The sequence below is a fragment of the Dioscorea cayenensis genome, unplaced genomic scaffold, assembly GCF_009730915.1.
Source record: "Dioscorea cayenensis subsp. rotundata cultivar TDr96_F1 unplaced genomic scaffold, TDr96_F1_v2_PseudoChromosome.rev07_lg8_w22 25.fasta BLBR01001275.1, whole genome shotgun sequence".
In the NCBI taxonomy this organism is placed as follows: domain Eukaryota; kingdom Viridiplantae; phylum Streptophyta; class Magnoliopsida; order Dioscoreales; family Dioscoreaceae; genus Dioscorea; species Dioscorea cayenensis.
The window spans coordinates 269,149-278,362 of NW_024087666.1; the positions used below are offsets into that span (position 1 = coordinate 269,149).

The 9,214-nt window shown below is 39.4% G+C and overlaps 1 non-coding gene across 1 annotated transcript; it reads right to left on the reverse strand.

Annotated features, from left to right (window-relative positions):
• Window positions 1-6,551: 6,551 nt before the first annotated feature.
• Window positions 6,552-6,658, reverse strand: LOC120256051. The gene has a single exon (XR_005535172.1). It is a non-coding gene; the product is annotated as a small nucleolar RNA R71 (small nucleolar RNA).
• Between the last annotated feature and the right edge of the window lie 2,556 nt (window positions 6,659-9,214).

Sequence of the window (9,214 nt, forward strand, 5' to 3'; positions counted from 1 at the left end):
GTAAGAAGAAGAAAATAGATGAAATATTTTCTGTAACAACAAGAATATATAGAAGAAGAGGAAAAACAAAATAGGACAACAAGAAGAACACAAAGAAAAAATAGCATAAAGAAGAATGAGTAGCTTACACATGAGTAACCTTTTTTTTTGTTCTTTTGTTACTTAGTCAAAGACCTTGAGTCCTTTTTCCATTAAAAAAATTGGTGGCCATAGTGTTTAGTTGATTGTTTATATTAGTAGTTGAAGTAGGAAAAATGTTCATTTTTGCCTCGTGAAAGTTACTCATGTGTGAGCAGCTAGTTAATTGATTTGAAAATTATTTAGACATAAAGTCAATTCCTTTTTTAAAATCAAGATAGATACCAATAGACAAGTCAGATGAAATAATGATTATAATGCTTATGTTCTTATTAATGGAGGTTGGATTTGTCTCTTTGCCTTTATAGTGCCTTTGTTAAAGGAGGTCTCTTAGTGGCTAAAATTATTGGCTGAGACACCTATCAATGAAGAAGTAGAAGAAAGGCAGTAGGGTCTCTCTAATTCTTAAGTTAGGCTATTACTAAGAGGAGAGAGGATTTTTGGATTGTGATTTCATATTATCTTTCTTGGGGTGAGGAAGGTTGTTTTTATAGTTGGTAGGTCTAATAGATTATGCTTTGTTATCTTGAAGATTTATTTCCTTATTTGGATAATTAATAATCCATATTTATATCTGTTTAGGTAGATTATGTCATGTATTTCTAATATATCAGGAAACTTTTCTTCATATCAATTTTTAAACAGATTGAAAATGATGCTTTAAATATATATAATGTAATGTATAATGATTTTTATATATACCTTTGTCTATGGATTATTTACTATACCAGTAAGTAGCGCCTACATGCGGCTCGTATAGTACTTGCATGACTCATTTGGAATACCATGCAACCATTATGTTCCAACAGAAAGGCTTTATGAACCGTCCAGAAAGCCATGCGACCTTCATGCGCTCGCACAAAGGCCACATGTAGCCCCCAGCTTTGCCAAAAGCCTATTTTCTCGACCCATGCTGCCTTCACGCATCCTCATAAGTGCCCGCATGCCTGGGGAAGTATAAATGGGTGAAGCTAGGGTTTTGGAAAGGGTCTTGGCCACCATTCAACTCTACACACTTCTATTTCTAAATCCCTTTGGGAGGAGAATCCTTTATGCTCAAATTGAAGGGAGAGGAAGGTAGATCTCAAGAGATTCAACCTTGGAGCTTTGATAGAAAGGAAATCAAAACATGGCCGCATTTTGTGGATTCTTGAAGGATGGCGTCATTGGTATTCCAGGAGCTTATCCACTTTCATTACTAGTCGATGAATAGGGAGTTTCACCATGAGTTCTACTTGTTTTCATCTTGATTTTGTGATTTTCCTTTCATTTATGCCGAATTAAACTCTCAAGATCAATGGGTCTATGTGAATCATGGGAGGAAACCTTTGTATGATTAATAACTTCTTTATTAATGCATGTTGGCTTGTTCTTTGGATTTAATATACGATGTTTCATGTTTAATCTACAATGGTTGGATTCCGTAGGTTAATTTTGAATTGTATGTGTAGAAAGGGTTGTTTGCATATACTAGGTCATACTTAGATTAATGAGGTTTCATTGTACTTACATACCAAAGATTTCAGATGTAGATGACCTTCTGTATTAGGGTTGTACCCTAGATTTAGAGGTTTCTTTTACCCAATGCAATCATAGAGATGTCCGAGAGATGGAACCTGTATGTGATTAGGGTTATTTACTGAAGGTTTCAGGATAGCCAACATTAGAATCTTGCAGTCCAAGCTTGCTAATGGCTACTTTACCTTCATATCATCCATGCATTGTTAGTACTCCCAAGGGGATTATTGCCTGAGGCCTACTTTATTCATAGAGTCCTCACCTCCATTGAGTCATTAGGTGGCATTCTTTCTTTTTTTACTTTAGTTTTCATTAAGATAACACTCTTTTGATTAGTAGACTAAATAGTGAAATGAAGAGGAAGTAATAGTACTTTTTGGGGCCCTAGGGATATGACTCTCTCACACTTACGCTCGAAGAAATTTATTACTTCACGACCTATGCACTTGCGACCGGGAGAGTGACATTGCTTACCCATACCATCAACAACCATGATGAAGATTAGAGGGAAAAGGAAGAAAAGGAGCTCTAGACAACTGATGGATAATTTATTAGCTAGTTTAATGGGCATGATCTCTTTTGCATCAATTGCCCATGATCTTATGGTAAAGGCAATGCATCAAATGTGCAACACATTTAAAATGAGACATGTGGATAATTGTGCATTAAAGTGATGCTTATAAAGGAATGCATTCCATCCTTATTATCATGAAAATAGTTTGAGAATAAAAGTGCCGCTTTTGTAGAAAGATGTGCTTAGCTAGTAGTTAAAGTCTTGGGAAAGTTGTTTAACTTGTTGATAAAGTAGCTTGGTAATATACCAAGAGGTTTAATCAACTTAGTAGCCCATCTCGGGAAAAGAATTGGTGGGTTTGTAGAGTTGGAGTGTAACTAATAAAGGGGGAAAATACTAAGACAAATGGCATAATTTGAACCACAAACATGTGGCATTTTCAAAACCCATATATTTAGACTAGACAACCATTAAACAAAGGAGATCATAGCTTTTAATTCGGTAAATCTCACCCACTCATCTAATGGAGATGGAGGAATCTCCAATAATGGCAAAGTTTGTTTAGCTATTACATAAGGGAAATGAAAATCTAGAAGTCAGAAAACTAAGTTGATTATGGTTGAACATGTCAAGATTGCTAATGGATAGTAGATACAAGGGCTTCAAATCACATGTCCCCACATTTGTCTCTTTTCCATTCTCTTCAACTTTTACCTTACCCTATAGCCATAAAACTCCCTGATGCTACCACCAAATTAGTAAGGTACATTGGACATATTTTTCTTCAACCTAACCTAGTTCTTAACAATGTCTTTTATGTACATGATTTTTAAGTTTAACCTTTTATATATTGGAAAAATGCTTAAAACTTCAAATCTTATTGCTTTATTATTACCTATCAAATGCAATTTTTAGGATCCTTCTAATGCCATAGTTATTGTTGAAGGAATTTGGTCCAATGGATTGTACAAATTCAAGTCTCTTGCCAAGACAATCCCAGTTTCTACTTCTGTTAATGCTAATAAGTCTAGTGGTACAGCGTTTTCTAAAACTTAAGCTTTGCATTCTCAACTTGATTTACATTACATTCAATAATTGGTCATTCTTTTGCCTCAAAACTCATTGATTTGGATCATCGTAAATAGTTAGTTCACAAGGATTTCGTTTCTGATGTTTGTTCATTGGATAAACATCATTAGTTGCCTTTCCCAAAATGTACTACGCTAGTGTCACTTCTTTTTGAACTACTTCACTTTGAATTATAAGGGCCTTATAGAACAATTGGTTTATCAGGTGCAAGATATTTTTTTACAATTGTGGATGACAAAACTAGGGCCACCTAGACATATCTTCTTCCCAATAAAACTCATGTTTGTCCTACATTTACTTCCTTTCTCAAATTTGTTATAAATCATTTTCATGCTAGGCCAAAACAAATTTGATCAGATAATGGTAACCAAGTAGTCAAACATGAGTTTAGTGCTTATTTTTTCAAAAAGAGTATTATCCATCAAACTGAACAGAAACACCGTCATCTTCTTGATATTGCTAGAGCCCTTAGGGTTCATGCTTATCTTCCTAAGCATTTTTTTTTGTTGGGGGGAGGGGGGGATTGTATTTTAATAGCCACTTATCTTATTAGTCACATTTCTATATCTCTTTTGGGCTGTAAAACTCCATTCGAGGCCCTTCATGGTCATAAACTATCTTATGATCATTTAAGAGTAATGGGTTGCTTGTGTTTTGCCCAAATTACTGGACCAAATTATGATAAATTGTCTCTAAGATCTATGCAATATACGTTCATTGGTTATCCTTCAAATAAAAAAGGGTATAAATTATTTGATTTGGAAAACCATTCCATTCTTTATAGTAGAGATGTCACCTTTAAAGAACAACTTTTCCCTTCTAATCTGGCTCATCTTATGGCTTGTCATATGCCTATAACTACTTTTCCTACTTTACCTCCTCCAACTTTTGAAGACATGGCCCATGGTTCTTGATAAATGCTTGTGTGATAAGAATGCGAAGTGTTCTTTCCTTATGATAAGTATTACTTTAATGAGGTTTTAGCACTAATACTTGTGCATTTGTGTTACTTTAATACATATAGGGTTGTGAAGCTAAGTATTGACGAAAAGAAGCTAAAAGTAGATCGTAATCACATTGTTTAGTGGAATCTTGGAAGAAACAAATGCGAAAACACAAGTGGGACTCCAAGATACGTGAATGTGTGCCAACCTCCATAAATTCAAGTCACTACAATGGATTGGAGGGGCACAAAGGCAGTCACATTTGCATATCCCGACTCATGCATTGATGACAAGATCTCCTCTAATGAAGCTTTTGATTGAAGAAGATGTACCCGTTTATGTTGCCTCGATGAAGAATGTGGAATTGGGAGTGTTCTGGTTGACTACTATAGAAGTACTATTCATAGCTGGCCGAAAATGAGATTTCCAGAGAATCCACACGGGCGTTTGGAAATTCCACAGGCCCATAGGAAACATCCACAGGGGCGTGCGGATGCCTGATTCCAGCCCTATTTATGCCACGATTCAGCCCGATTTCCGGGATCCTTTTCACCTCTTCTCTTCCACTTTTCTCCATCGTTTAGGAGACTAGGGTTTCAAGAGGCTTTTAGTACGTCTTAGGAGTGGTTTGAAGGATTCGATATCACGATTCGCTTGGAAGAAGGTTATTGGGGGAGCTTTCGTCGGCATAGATTCGACAAGGTGTGCCCTATGCCGGACAAGAGAACCCTTGGAGAAGACTCAACTACTCCACAAGACCATCGATAGAAACACTGAGGGGGTTTTTCTATGGATTACTTGTTTTTACATATGATTTCATTGTTGATTGTAACTAGCTCCATGGAGAGCTAAACCCCCTAGTGGGTACTTGGATTTGTGAACCTTAGGATGCTATTGTTTCTTTAAACCTTTTATTATGCTTTCCTTTATTGATTTTTTAATTGAGTTCCAATCTTGAATGCTTGTTGAATGATTTCTCCCTTAGAGTGACATTAGGGTTGAGAGTCTATATTGGTAACCTTTGTAGAATGGGTGATATGCCATGAGGGTTAGACAAAGCTAGATTGGAGAGGATTAAGAGGGTGAGTCGAGAGATAGCAGAGCGTCCACTTTCTCCTTCGATTTGATTTAGTCTATCTCCATGTTCCAAGAGTTCTTTGCAGTCATAGTAGAGTGAATAGGCTAAAGGGATGACCTTCCACTGGGGCTTAGTTGCAAAGGCAACAGAGTAAAGCATTGAAAGTGATTTTAGCACCTATGGCTTAAATGTGACTAGGGACCTTCCACCAAGACCAAAGGGTTAGGTCTACATATAGGAATAGGTATTATCACTTGGAATCCTTAGAGCATCTTGTAACTGTACACAGTGCGAGGTGTTGAGATTGATCGATTTCTCTACCCGGACTTGGTGTAGAGTTAGTCATGGTTGACCTTAGATTTGGGACCATATATCTTAGGATCTCCATGACTTATTAATGTATTAGTTAGGAAGCATAATAGTTGGTTTTGCACTTGAAACGATTATCTTAGGCAGAATAGTATCTAAGTACCCCACTTCTATCGTTTGCCTTATCTCTCACCTACTTGTGCTTCTCTTTTCTTATTTCTTTTACTCTTGTTTACACCACACCTTATTAACACAATCATTGTTCATTTTCACTTGGTTGAGTAGCAATTTAAGTATTTTTGGTGCTGTTGCCGGGGAGTAGGCGTTTAGAGATACTTTACACTTTGTTTCTTAGCTATTCATCATTTATTCTATTTCATATTTTCTTATTCTATTATCGTTCTGATTTTTCTTTTCTTTTTGGTTGCAACTCCAGGTTATGACCCGAGGGAACCTTTCACAAATTGTTGAAGGAGATCCTGAGCTTGAGTGAACACTTAGAAGAAGGGGGAAAGAACCTGTACAAGAACAGTCAATCCGAGCTGAAGAGGAAGGTCAAGGGTCAGATAATATGGTAGAACAGAATGAGTAACAGAGAACACTTTCTGATTATGCTAGACCCTCAGTTTTGGGCACATAATCGAGTATTGTGTGACCCCCGATTATAGCTCCAAACTTTGAGCTAAAGCCGGCATTCATCCAAATGATTCAACAGTCAGCGCAGTTCAATGGTTTGGCCGATGAGGATCGAAACAACCATATAGAGAACTTCTTGGAAGTTTGTGATATGCTAAAGATTAACGGTGTATTGGATGATGCTATCAGATTGAGGGCTTTCCAATTTTCTCTCAAAGGAAAAGCCAAGCAGTGGCTTTATTCCTTGCCAAAAGCATACATCACGAATTGGAATGAGATAGTCGAAGCTTTCCTTGCGAGATACTTTCCTCTGGGAAAGTCGGCCAAGCTTCGTAATGAGATATCGTCGTTTGTGCAGATCGAATTGGAATAATTGGTTAAGACATGGGAGCGCTTCAAGGATCTTTTGCGGAGGTGCCCACAACACGGATTTCCCGAATGGATGATTATTTAGACTTTCTATAATGGGTTGAATCCGAGTACAAGGCAATTGCTAGATGCCGCCGCAGGAGCTACAATGGGGAGTAAAACCGCTGAAGTAGCCCGATAATTAGTGGAAGACATGGCCATGAGTAGTTATCAGTGGAACGTGCGGGAAAGGAAGAAAGTGGCCGGACTCCATGAAATAGATGCAGTCACTTCTTTGGCGGTCCAAGTGGAATCATTGAGTAAGAAGTTAGACCTTATAACTTCTAATAGGGTGACGGCCGTGACTACTTGCACAGGGTGCGGTGGAGGACATACCCCCTCCGATTGCCCAATAGCCTTTGGTGGTACACCCTCCGTTGAGCAAGTTGATTATGTGGGTAATCTAATGAGAAACCAAGGCAATCCTTATAGAAATACCTACACTTCAGGTTGGAGGAACCACCCTAATTTCTTATGGAACAACCAAGGGCAACAAAAGGCCACCACACCACTAGATTTTCAACAACAACAAGCACTAAACATAAAGAATCGAGTTTCAGGTTTGGAGACCCGGATGACCGATCTAGAGAAGGCCTTGTCTTGATTAGTGTAATCATCGGATACACGGTTCCAATCGGTCGAGGCTACACTTCGCAACCACACCGCTTCATTGCACAATCTAGAGAATCAGGTGGAGCAAATTGCGAAGTCTCTATCAGAGAGACCTCAAGGGAGTCTACCTAGTAACACCGAGACTAATCCGAGAGAACAAGTGAAGGCGATTACTTTGCGAAGTGGTCGTGAAGTTGAAGGTATACCTCCTAGTGAGAAGACCAATGTTGAAGCACCAGAGATCGTAGAGGTTAAGGTATTATCCCAAATGCCTAAGTATGCCAAGTTCTTGAAAGATTTGTTGACCAACAAAAAGAAATTGGAGGAGAGTGCCTCCGTGATTCTAGATGCATCTTACTCGGCGGTGTTGCAAAAGAACATGCCGAACAAGAAGAAAGACCCAGGAAGCTTCATCATCCCGTGCAACATTGGCAATTTAGGTTAAGAAATGGCATTAGCAGATTCTGGGGCTAGTATCAACGTCATGCCATATTCTTTCTTTCAAAAGCTAGGCTTGGGAGAGCCTAGGCCTACTCAGATGACATTACAATTGGCGGATTGAATGGTGAGGCATCCGAGGGGCATCACTGAAGACGTGCTTGTCAAAGTCGACAAATATATATTCCCTGTAGACTTCGTGGTGTTGGACGTCGATGAGGATGTAGATGTTCCTTTGATACTTGGGAGGCCATTCTTGCGTACTTTCCAAGGCATTGATTGACATGGATGGCAAGGAGTTGATAGTGAGGGTTGGAGATGATAAGCTCACATATCGCCTAGCCGAAGCCATCGGCATTCTCTTGACTTTGATGATACTCTCTATTTTCTCAACACTACTGATGAGATAATTGATGAATATGTTCAGGAAATGTTCAATCCAGACCCGTATGAAAGGGTTGCTAGACCAAGATGAGGTTAATGAAGAAGTAATGGTGCTTGGTATAGAGGAGAAGGTACCATCTACTCCAGGGATCATGAAGAAGGTGCTCCAGAAGATGAAGCGGGTGAGGAGACGCCACAGGAAATGCCCCAAGGCTGTTGGGGATGCACACAAACCGAAAAAGTTGGATGAACCTTTACTAGGTGGTACCAAGCCCGATAACTCCCCCCTCTATCTTCAAGAGGTTTTACTCATCATGCTTTCAAGTTATGGGTAAGAGGGCAACCTTCATCTATGAGCCCCCGTGAGGTAAGACAAGGTACGTCAAGCTTAGTGACGTTAAACAAGCGCTTCTTAGGAGGCAACCCAAGTTTTTACTGTTTTCCTAGTTCTTAGATTAGAGTTGTATGAATAAGCATGAGTGTTGGTGTCTTGATTGTTAAATGCTTTTGCTGTGATTTTCCTTGTGGATTTTTGATGTCATCGTGTGCTTTATTGTGTTTTGGCAGAGAATTTTTGGTCATTTGAGCTTATTTTCAATGTTTTCTCTCGGTAAAGTTGCTTTGTAAGGTAGGCTTTAAGTTTATTTATATGTTTGGGAATTTTCTCCAGAGCCTTCAATGTTTTTGAAGTATCCAGAGAAAACACACGTCCGTGTGAAATTTCTGTACGGGCGTGCGTTTTCATTCAGAGCTCATCCAGAGAGGGCACAGGGGCCTAGACTCGTACCTGTGAACAACCTTGTGATGGTCCACGCCCATGTGGAAGCTCCACACAGGCGTGCGTTTTCCTGCAGAGACTTACAAATTTATCCCGAGAAGACACAGGGGCGAGGTCTCGCCCTGGGGATGACTATCCCATAAAAGCACGGGCGTGGGTAATTTCCGCATGCCCGTGTGGATCTCTGTAGAGAGTTTCTCCTCCATCCCGAGAAGACACAGAGGCATGCGCCTGTCCCTGTGAACTGCCCAGTAAGAATCCACGCCCGTGTGTAATTTTCGCACGGGCGTGTGAAACACTTAGAGAATTTTCTCGGTTGGACAGAGAATTTTCTCGGGCGTGTGTCTGTCCCTGTGGGTCAGGCACAC